Raw genomic sequence first — 9,903 nt, forward strand, 5'->3', positions numbered from 1 at the left:
ACTGCATAATATTGTGAATATATTATGGTGTAAGGGGGAGAATATTACAGGTGATACAAAATGTGTGTTTGCTGACTGCAGGCATCTTTTTTTCTATTTTATCACTGAGTACACTGATGTCTGTTTTATGTCTCCTTACCCAATGATGTTGGATTTTAATAGTGTGCAATAACATTTGGATGCATAAAGTAGTGTGCTTACTGTCACTTCTCTATTATTTAAATATTTACCACATTCTACTGGGGATTGCTGTGTAAATATATTATATTCGCAGGAAGATACTCCAAAACTGTGCATTCAATTCTTACTGTAAGATTTAGGGTTTACTCATGTAGATACAATAAATTTACTTTAATCTGAATCTTTCAGTAATAAGTCTGCAATGGTATACGAAAATAAAAAGCAAAACAACCCTCCAGCTTTTACTATTAAAAGACAATTATTGCCCTCCCCCAGTGATCAGACTGTAACAAGCATTGTATGCATTGTAAGCACTGCCAAGAATTGCACTGGCAACAATATGTACATGATTGTATCATAGAAAGAGATGGTGGAATTGCCTCTGTTCAGTTTGCTCCAATTGACCCCAGTGTTCAGGTTGAATCATTGCTGAGCTCAAATTCTTATGAAGTTAATGAAAAAGGATAATTTGTTCAACATTACATAGAGCAGGGTTCAGCTAATTAGACTGGAAAACGGTGACACCTTTCATAGTCGTTCGGTCAGATTGGCTCAGCAAACCTTTACCATATAAAACCCAAACCCTTCTTTAGGTTTGAGACCTTCCTGGATAGTAAATAGGGCAGTGAGTATGTGTGCCCTCCTCCCCTGTGCTTTCCGTTAAAACAGCGGTGGCCAACCAGTGGTCAACGGCTCTGGAGAAAGTTTAGGTGGTCTACGGCTCTGGCCTGTGTGCCCCCCAGCGGGGTCAGGAAAAGGATCCTGCTAGGAGGAGCTCACCCGCCAGAGCCGTGGACCTTGTCTCTCGTACAGATTGTAGGTTCAGGGCGGTGGGTGGGTTGGGTCTCTGGCATCATCACGTCACTTTGGGGGAAGGTTCTTCTGAAATCTGGTTTTCACAAACAGAAATGGGGAAGGGGAGGAAGCATGTTGCTGCTTCCCTTTTGGATAAAACCAGACCCCTGTCTGCCCCCATTGGTGGTAAGGGGAAAGAGGGCCTATTTCCCATTGGGAAAGAGGGCCTATTTCCCACAATGTGATCCCTAAAATTTGGGGGGTCTGTGGGTGGGGGGGCTTTTTTGGAATCTAGACACCCCATAAATTAGCTCTCTCACCTTGGGGAATGAGTACAAGAGAACGTAGTACCTCTTACACATTCCATGAAAGGGTAAAGATGCACTAGAAACAACAAAACCATAGTGTGTAAAAAAATTATTCTTTTTTTTTTCTTTATCTTGTATCTTTATTTATTCTTTTTTAACTACTGCTTACTTTTGCAGGGTGCAGTGACATGCAAATCTCCCACAATAATTTATCCTCCATGGGACCATCCATTAATGGAACAGAGACTCTTCCATGGTCGGCAGCAGTCTTCACCGTGATAGGATGATCTGTGTTCTTCTGTCATTTTGTTCAGCTGGGTGTCCTCATCTGCTCAGTTCTTATTTCAGAAAGTTTTCATTGTCATTAGTTTTCCTTTTTTTCTGCAATCAGAGACAATGATGTAAACTTCACTATTTTGCTGGAATACAAAATTGTCATTTTAAAGCTGAACATAAATCACCATTGAAAAGTTACAGACGCAGTTGCAAAGTCGACCATAACTTTTGATTGTACTTAAGTAACTGCAATAAATTTCACAGAACATCTTAACATAATGCAGGATGGGTGATTTAAGGAGTTGACAGAATCAGGAACAGGTGGTGCAGAGTATCTGATTATCATAATAATATAACAGGAAATATTATGATGGGTAAGAATAATAATGCCAAAACCTCACAATGTTTCTATAATGATTTCAAGGAATAAAGTATATGTAGTTTTTTTCTTGCAGATGCCTGAAAGATATTACTTCAGCAGGCTAAAAAGACTTTTCAAGGTCAAATGAAGAGCTGACATAAGATTTAAATTGGGTTAAGCCTCTTGAAGAGCCGCTACTATAAAAAGTTGAATGTATAATATTCCTCATAGTAATGTGCATATTATCTAACAAGATCATTGAGAACACTACAGGATAGCGACTATTATCTTTATTTATTAATATACAGGACGCAGATAAAAACACAAGGTCAGTGTTTGGGGACTACTTAGTCCTGATATTGTGCTTAGCATGTATATAGGAATTACATTTATAATACATGTATGTAATGTATGTATGGTGGCATTTATTGATAATAAGCAGTGTTTCTGCATGCCATGAATTGGTAATGAGAAGTTCCTCTTGATATATCTTATCCCAAATTGATAATAAAGTGTGACCATGTCATGGCAAAAATTGGTGTTGTACATAGTCCCTGGGAAAGAATAAATTAATAATGAACAGTGTGTTTTTGGCATATATTAATAATGAACTATGTTTTAATAGTGGCATAAACTGGTAATGAGAAATGTGTTTGTGGTGGCAAAAATTGAAAATGAGAATGGCCTTTTTGATTGTATGAACTGATAATGAGCTGCACTTTTCTGGTGGCATAAATTGGTAATGAGACATGCCTCTTTAATGGAATAAACTAGTAATGAGTATTATTTGTGTTGGCATAAGCTGGTAATGAGCAGTATCTGTGTGGTGATATAAATTGGTAAGGAGAAGTGTCACACTTACTTGCTTGCAGTTCTACAGCTGGGCATCCCTCTGTTTCCATGCTTTAATAATTCCTTCCAATACGCTGGACAATCAAAAGATCTTGATCAGCTCTGGCTATTTAGCTAGCTCTCAGACTGCACACTGTGTTCGTGCAACAAGTTGTGTCTCCTTTGTGTCTCCATTGTGCCAAGCTCTTAGTTCTGTGAGCAAGTTCCTGTACACCTGCTGCTTAATTCAGCGTTTCCTGTGTCTAGCCCCCATGTTCCCTGTGCTGTTCCTGTGTTCCTGTCTGCCTGTGGACATTCCTGATTCTCCTGTACCTCCTGCTGTTTCCAGTGTCTCCTGTGTTCCCTGCGCCCGCAGTGGCCCGTGTCTTTGCTGTCTGTCTCCTGGATCCCTGGCTATTGACCCCTGGCATGTGACCTGACCTCTCTTGTTTGCTGCCTGTCTCGCCCCTGGCTTTCCTTGACTATCCTCCCGCCTGGTGATATGGTACCATGCTTGCCCACCTTGGTGTGCCCAAGGACCGCAACCTGGCTGTAACCAGCAGCGCAACATCATCACCATCAGAGGCTTTGGAGAAAACCTGGTTACTGCTTAGACTCTGCGCCTTGGGCCTTCTCAGGGCTCACACCACCTCCATACAAGCTGCAGCGCCCCCTAGTGGTCCTGTCGCTCCATGCGTGACAAGAAGTATTTGTTGGAATCAATTGGTAATTAAACCTGCCTCTTCAATGGTATAAACTGGAAGGATTTAACTTATAATGAGAAGGGTCTGATGGAAAAAATTAGTAATGAGTTTATAATCTGTTGTGGAATTACAGTTCTTATTTGTAAAGGGTTGTTTCTGTAAAAGATATATGTTTTCAAAACAGAATTCCAAAATGACAAATCTAAAAATAAAGAGCCAAAAGTAGCTTTTACTCTGGAACATTGACTTTCAATTCAGAGATATTCCCTGCCTAACCTTATTCCTCCGAGCCCAGGACATCCTGGACTTGCTCCAGTCTGTTACTGAGCAGTAAAAAAAGAAGCAGCACAGTAATAATGCCAGTTTAGTTTCCTCGTATTTGTAGCCATCACACTGTTCATATCAGGCTCAATGATCATTCAATGATCATTTATGAAATAATGGCAGAGATGAGCTTGTCACTGTGCTGTTTCCCTTTTCATTTTTTAATTTACTGACTTTTTGTTAGCACAAAAAATTGATTGGCTCCTTGTACTATAATAATATTTGTGTGTTATTCTCAACCCTTCCTACATAATACAATACATAAATGTTTCTTGGACGATCCCATCCTTTCCTATCCCCTCCTTTTCTCGTCTCTTTCCTATGTACCCTGTTTATAATATCCTCTTTGGAGTATCATGATGTGAATTGTATTTATCTTGTAATGGATACAGTTTCTATGTTCCTTTTATGATTATAATACTGCAGAATATATTAGGATGGCTGACTGTGTCTCTCACATCTTTCTCAGTTGGACTGAGTTGTTGTTCCATCATATTTATTGTATTACGCTTCTCAATTTGCCTAATGAAAACAGATCTGGCATTAAATGATGTATATATCAATATACAACCGCATTCATTTGTATCCTTTATATCTGATTTCAGCTTTTCATTTAAAAGTGTAGCAACCACTTTGTAACCTGTTGTGTGCCTTATTTGTGTATAAGTGGTATATTCAGTACACTTAGCTATACTCTCACAATGATCATAGATCACCTTACATAAATAAGGCTGCTCACACATCAGATTTCATCACAATGCATTTCATAGCAATATTTCATCATCTGTAGAATTTGTCAAAGCAGATATTTTCATTGTTGTTTATTGAGCTGCTTACTAATTTTCCTTTTTTTTTTATTTCTGTGTTTTATTTCTGTATAGTAATAAAAATGCTAATAAGTATTTTTTTGGCATAATGACAGACCCAAATTAGTCCAAGCAGATTTTTAAAACCCTCAAATGCCATTTAATGCCCACTGTACCCTTCTTATTCCTGGTCATGACACTACTTTACATACTGTAGAGTTGCATTTAGCTGTTCATATGGATTGTAATCCCTGTGCATAGGCATTTTATTCAGACATTAGTTGTACACATTGTATACATTGTCTGTACTTGTCTTTGTATCACTTCTATGTAAATGGAGATCCTGTTAGCCCAATGTTCTTTAATGAATTAAAAATAATGCCTTATCCCTATTAGATACTTAAATTATACTCCTGAAAAAAATTTATAGTTTAATTAATTTATAATTGACTATTGGTCGTCTATATCTTTGTAGATTAAGGCTGCATATACAAAGTTGTTCACAACAGTCAATTATTAGTTTATATCAGAATATATTTTCTGTTTCTCTGGGGTATAACTTTTTACAAAGGTTTTTCATATCAAATGAAGCTCACAATTCTGAGCATTTGTGATCAAGAGTGATGGGTATCTCAGCCAGGCAGAGGTGCCCATTATGGCATAGGACAATCTTCCAACTTTTCTCTGTGCTGAATTGCAGTTATTTTATGCAGAAGAGTGAAGGATGACAAATCCTGCACTTACATCTCCACATTAAGGACAAAGGCAGCCAGGGGTGCACTGGTGTTCCCACCAATGGAAAGGAAGTTTTAAAGAGCCTACAAATCACTGCACCTCTCCTCTGTCTCACAAACCCAAGCCAACATCAGAATGGAAATTGGAAGCAGCAAGGTTACACGACAGCCTCATTTAAAAGGACAGCTATATGACTTATCGTGTAATTACTTCTAAATTATATTGTGGACATATTGTGGAATTATAAAAAAAAAAGAAACAAAAAAAAGGGGTTTGGAGCTGCTGCCCCCCACCTACAATGTTGCCTATTCAATTAGGTTATTCTAGTGCCACTTATTTTAGAGGGAAGAATTGTGTTGATTATGTTTATTAAAGAAACTTCTGAAATGTATTCTAGTGTAGAGAGACCATCTGCCTGCCAAATGTTTTACAAGGGAATTTTACTAATAGGCCCCCTGATTTGTAGTTACACTCACGCAGACAGCAATACACATGACAGAGCCAAACTTTCTCTACTTTATTCAAAACATAAAAGAGAAACGTTTTGGCTATAAATACCATAATGGTTATGTTACCTTCTACCAACGTGTCAAAATTCTTGATATGGACTATGATTTTATATATTGAGGAATTAAAAAAAATATATATATAGAAGGCTTTTGACGTACCAACAAGAGACTTTTATTCTACATACTGTATTTTTTCCTATTGTTTTAAAGGATGGGATCTCATGACCTATCTCTACATATATCAAAACTTGTTACCAGCACACCATTGTCCTATCAGATAGAAGAATAACTTACATCTTCTTTATAGCTAAAACCTATGATAGTAAGAGTTCTATCTGGATTTTTGACAAAAGCCCCTAATGAGTGTTTAATAAATAAGTTCCCAGAAAGGAGGTGAACTGTTTCTGTACTGCACTACATGTATTAATTTTATGTAGGGTTAGAACTCCCACCCTAGGATGTTCTTTTTTGATTATCTTAATCTTTATTCTAATAATAATAATTATTCTAATATTAATATAACTCTATAATTAAAGACTGTTATATAAATGTATAATGTAAAGGAAATTAAGAACAATAGCCATATTCGATTGTTCTCACACGTGTTAATAAAAGCTTTATCTATAGAAAGACATCTTCTTTCCTTTAAGAGTAGAACACATCCATCATGGACAACCTGAACTGGTTTAATTAGCAGTTAGAGATAAATGATTTATACCATTTTGAGATCCAACAAACAGAACAAATGAATTTTCCTAAACTTGATTGTTTTAGGAAAGCATTTATACCTGCTGATATTAAAAAAAGGCAAAACATAAACCTGCTATTGTTTTTTATTCATTGAAGAGAGCTGCTAGTTTCATTGGGCCTCAAAGTTATCCAAGTATTGCTGCCAAGAGGTGCCAATTATTTTCTCACATGCCACCAATTCAAATTTTCAGATAATGTTAACATCTTGCAGGTGGCTCTTAGACAATACATATTTGTCAATGACACTTTGACACATAAAGCCAAATGCTCAATAAATCCCTATACACACAGTGGTGAGTAAATATGAGTTCTGAGATACAATGGGGAATAATATGATGAATAAGTAAAGGGGTCAGCAAACGGAGGGACAATTGCCATGGTGGGCATGCAGAACCAATTTTAGTTGAAAGATCAGTAGTCACAGGTCTCAAACATAATGATAGTGAAGCTTGTTAAATATCTAGTCTGTAGTGTAGGGAACTTACTAGACAAATTATGTTTAAAAAAGGTTACCTTTATATAAATCCCTGCATTGGGATTCACATGTAGTGTAAAATGATTTTTTCACACCTGAATTCATAAGTTTTTGTGCAGCTGGAAATAACATCCTACAGTCCAGACAAAGCAGAGCTTAGCCATGAAACGCAAGCACGGGGATCACATCAGAACTAAGTCCAGTTTACTATTCAGTGCATGTTTTATGTATAACATGTTTTTGTGTAAACCTGTTAATACAGCAATTAATGTTGTGTTTTACTTGTTATTGGCAGTACAACTAGTATTGTAAAAACATTCAACACTTTGAAACTGGAGATTGCTATAGACCACAGTGGGAATGATTTTTGTTTCAAATATTCTTTACAATAAATGGCACTTTTGTAGATTGGTGATCATAGCCCCAAGCTACGTTTATAGATGATGATTGCTGCTTTTTTCAAATGAAAGGAGTTTCTGAGGTCTCTTCTACAATAACATGTCTTACCTGCCTGATCGCACCAGGAAAATGTAAAGAAGCTGAACTGCACAGCTTTGTTTTCTTGGGAAACCCGGCATTTCCAGCTTCCCTTGTGTATGCAAGGAATGGATAAACCCATGCATGCTTGCCTAGGGGTTACGCCAATATGGCATGACCATTAAAGATGGCTGAAGATCATTGCTGGGCAGGAGAAGAAATAAAGGTATCAGTCCCCAGTGAGGGATGGCAAATAGGTAACTCCTGCAGGTTTTAGATCGGCTCTAATTACTGTAAGGAACTTACCCGTCCTGCAAGCCCGCGATGTCCCTGGGGATCCCAGCCGCAGAGGGAGACGCCGCTGTAGCAGGCAGCATGGCCGAGGCTGCTGCTCTGCTCGCAGCGTGTCCCTCTCTGCAGGTGGAGGGATCCGTCCTGGCCAAACTACTGTTCAGCCAGGCGGCATCCCTTGCATCTCCTTGGACGTGGTTACAGAAACTCCTGTTCTCAGCACTCCTTTTGGATGTGCAAAGTAGTGCACGTCCTAAGGGTGCTGTGGGAAGAGGTGCGTGCGCTACCATGCGTGCCTCTTGTACCCCCCCAGGGTGTGGCACTCGGCTGCCTCGCCGCGGGGCGGGACATAGTTTGAATTCGAGGATTCAGTTACTATCCAATCAAATGGTGCCAGGTGGCGGAAGGTCATTGGTCACTCTGGCCATTTAAGGAGAGCCTGTCCTGTACACTATTGCCCGCTATAAGCCCCTGAGAACACAGTGTGCTTGAGTGCGTCCTTGTATTTGTTTATGCTTATCCCATTTGCCATTTCCATAGCGACCTCGTCTGAACCTGACTCTGCCTGAACTCTGCCTGCCCTGACCTCGGATTGTTAATGACCATTCTGCCTGCTGTCTGCCCTGACCTCGGATTGTTCTTGACCTGCCTTTGCCTTACCCTCCTGTACTTTGCCTATTTGGACTTAACCCTTGTCATGTTTTATGACATTAATAAAATGTGATAGAAGGATATCTGGAGTTGGCTGTGGTTTGTGTGCCCAGGCGCATTACAATTACAGTGTAATGATCGTACACTGATCACTCCGATAAGAAAAAAAAGATCACCCTTTGATTCAGATAAGATTTAAAAGGTCAGAAATAAAGAAGAAGAAGGGGTGGTTTGATTTCTGACCAGCACATCATTTAACTTCACCTAAACAGGACTCCTATAGCGGACCTACACTAAACATTTTATTTTCAATTTTCAAAATTTATGAAAGGTACAAATTAGCTACTTTATGTGAAGAGGGACTTTATAAAGGCGGTGATCAAGACTGAATGGGAGTACAGAGCCTCCTGGGATACTTACATTATGAATCCCAGGAGGCTTCAAGCTAAGGAACGAAGATGGTGGCGCCCAGCATTTCCTCTGCGCTGGGGCAAAGTTGGATCCCAGAACAACGCGGGACCTGATCCTGGTGGGTCTGTGAAGGTAAAAGTGAGTGAGTTTTTTTTTCAGTATAGTTCCAAATTAATATGAAAATGTTGCCAAACCTTTTACTAGCCAGGATACAGGGAATTTAAATTTCCCACCACAAAGTTGCACTAATAACATCTTCCATTATTTCTCCAGATGATGTCTAATATAAAATCTATAATTTTCCAGGACTAACACATATATAGTAATAACACTACACTCATAAAGCAATAAATCTGACATTCACTGAAACATTCCCTGGTGGAGAATCAATTACTACCATTGAATCCCCTTGGGCCTGGAAGATTTTTCACCAGGGAATGTTTCAGTGAACATCAAGTTTACTGCTTTATATATAGACCCCTATATCATATAAGGGCCAGTGGAATCCTATACATGTGCCCATAGGGTGGAGTTTCAATCTGAAACATTTCTGAGTTCATTCAACATTCACTGACAGGTGCGTTTCACCTTCAGTTTATTTCCTTCTGACATGCATTATTTTGATTTAAGTGTTTTTTTCATTTCCAAAGCCTGTACAGAAATACAAAACCAGCTTCAATCAAACAAGAAGCCAGTTGGCACAACAATCCACAAATATAATAATTCTCTTATGTTCTAGCCAGTAAAACTGTAATTTAGTTATTTCACCACATTTTAATAAAAGATTATTTTTTTTATCTACCAGCTTTCTTTTTTTTATCAGCTGCCACCAAACACTGCAAATTATAAATTTAAAATATATAACTGAAATAACATACAATGAAAACAGCAAAATGCATAATTTGTTATTGCAGAGTAGGTTGCATAGTATATTGCTGGCACCTATTCATTTGTTTCAAATATTGGAAACAGGTCAATGAGAATGTATTAATACCATAAACTGTGGTACAAGCTGAAAG

The 9,903-nt window shown here is 38.3% G+C and overlaps 1 protein-coding gene across 2 annotated transcripts in view; it reads right to left on the bottom strand.

Annotated features, from left to right (window-relative positions):
• Positions 1 to 9,768: 9,768 nt before the first annotated feature.
• The window catches only part of SGCG (sarcoglycan gamma), a gene marked incomplete in the record, with an annotated part of 119,838 nt that continues 119,703 nt past the window's right edge, over positions 9,769 to 9,903 (bottom strand). For both annotated transcript variants that reach the window (XM_072404950.1, XM_072404957.1), the window contains 1 exon segment: positions 9,769 to 9,903.

The sequence above is a fragment of the Pyxicephalus adspersus genome, chromosome 1 (assembly GCF_032062135.1).
Source record: "Pyxicephalus adspersus chromosome 1, UCB_Pads_2.0, whole genome shotgun sequence".
Lineage (NCBI taxonomy): Eukaryota > Metazoa > Chordata > Amphibia > Anura > Pyxicephalidae > Pyxicephalus > Pyxicephalus adspersus.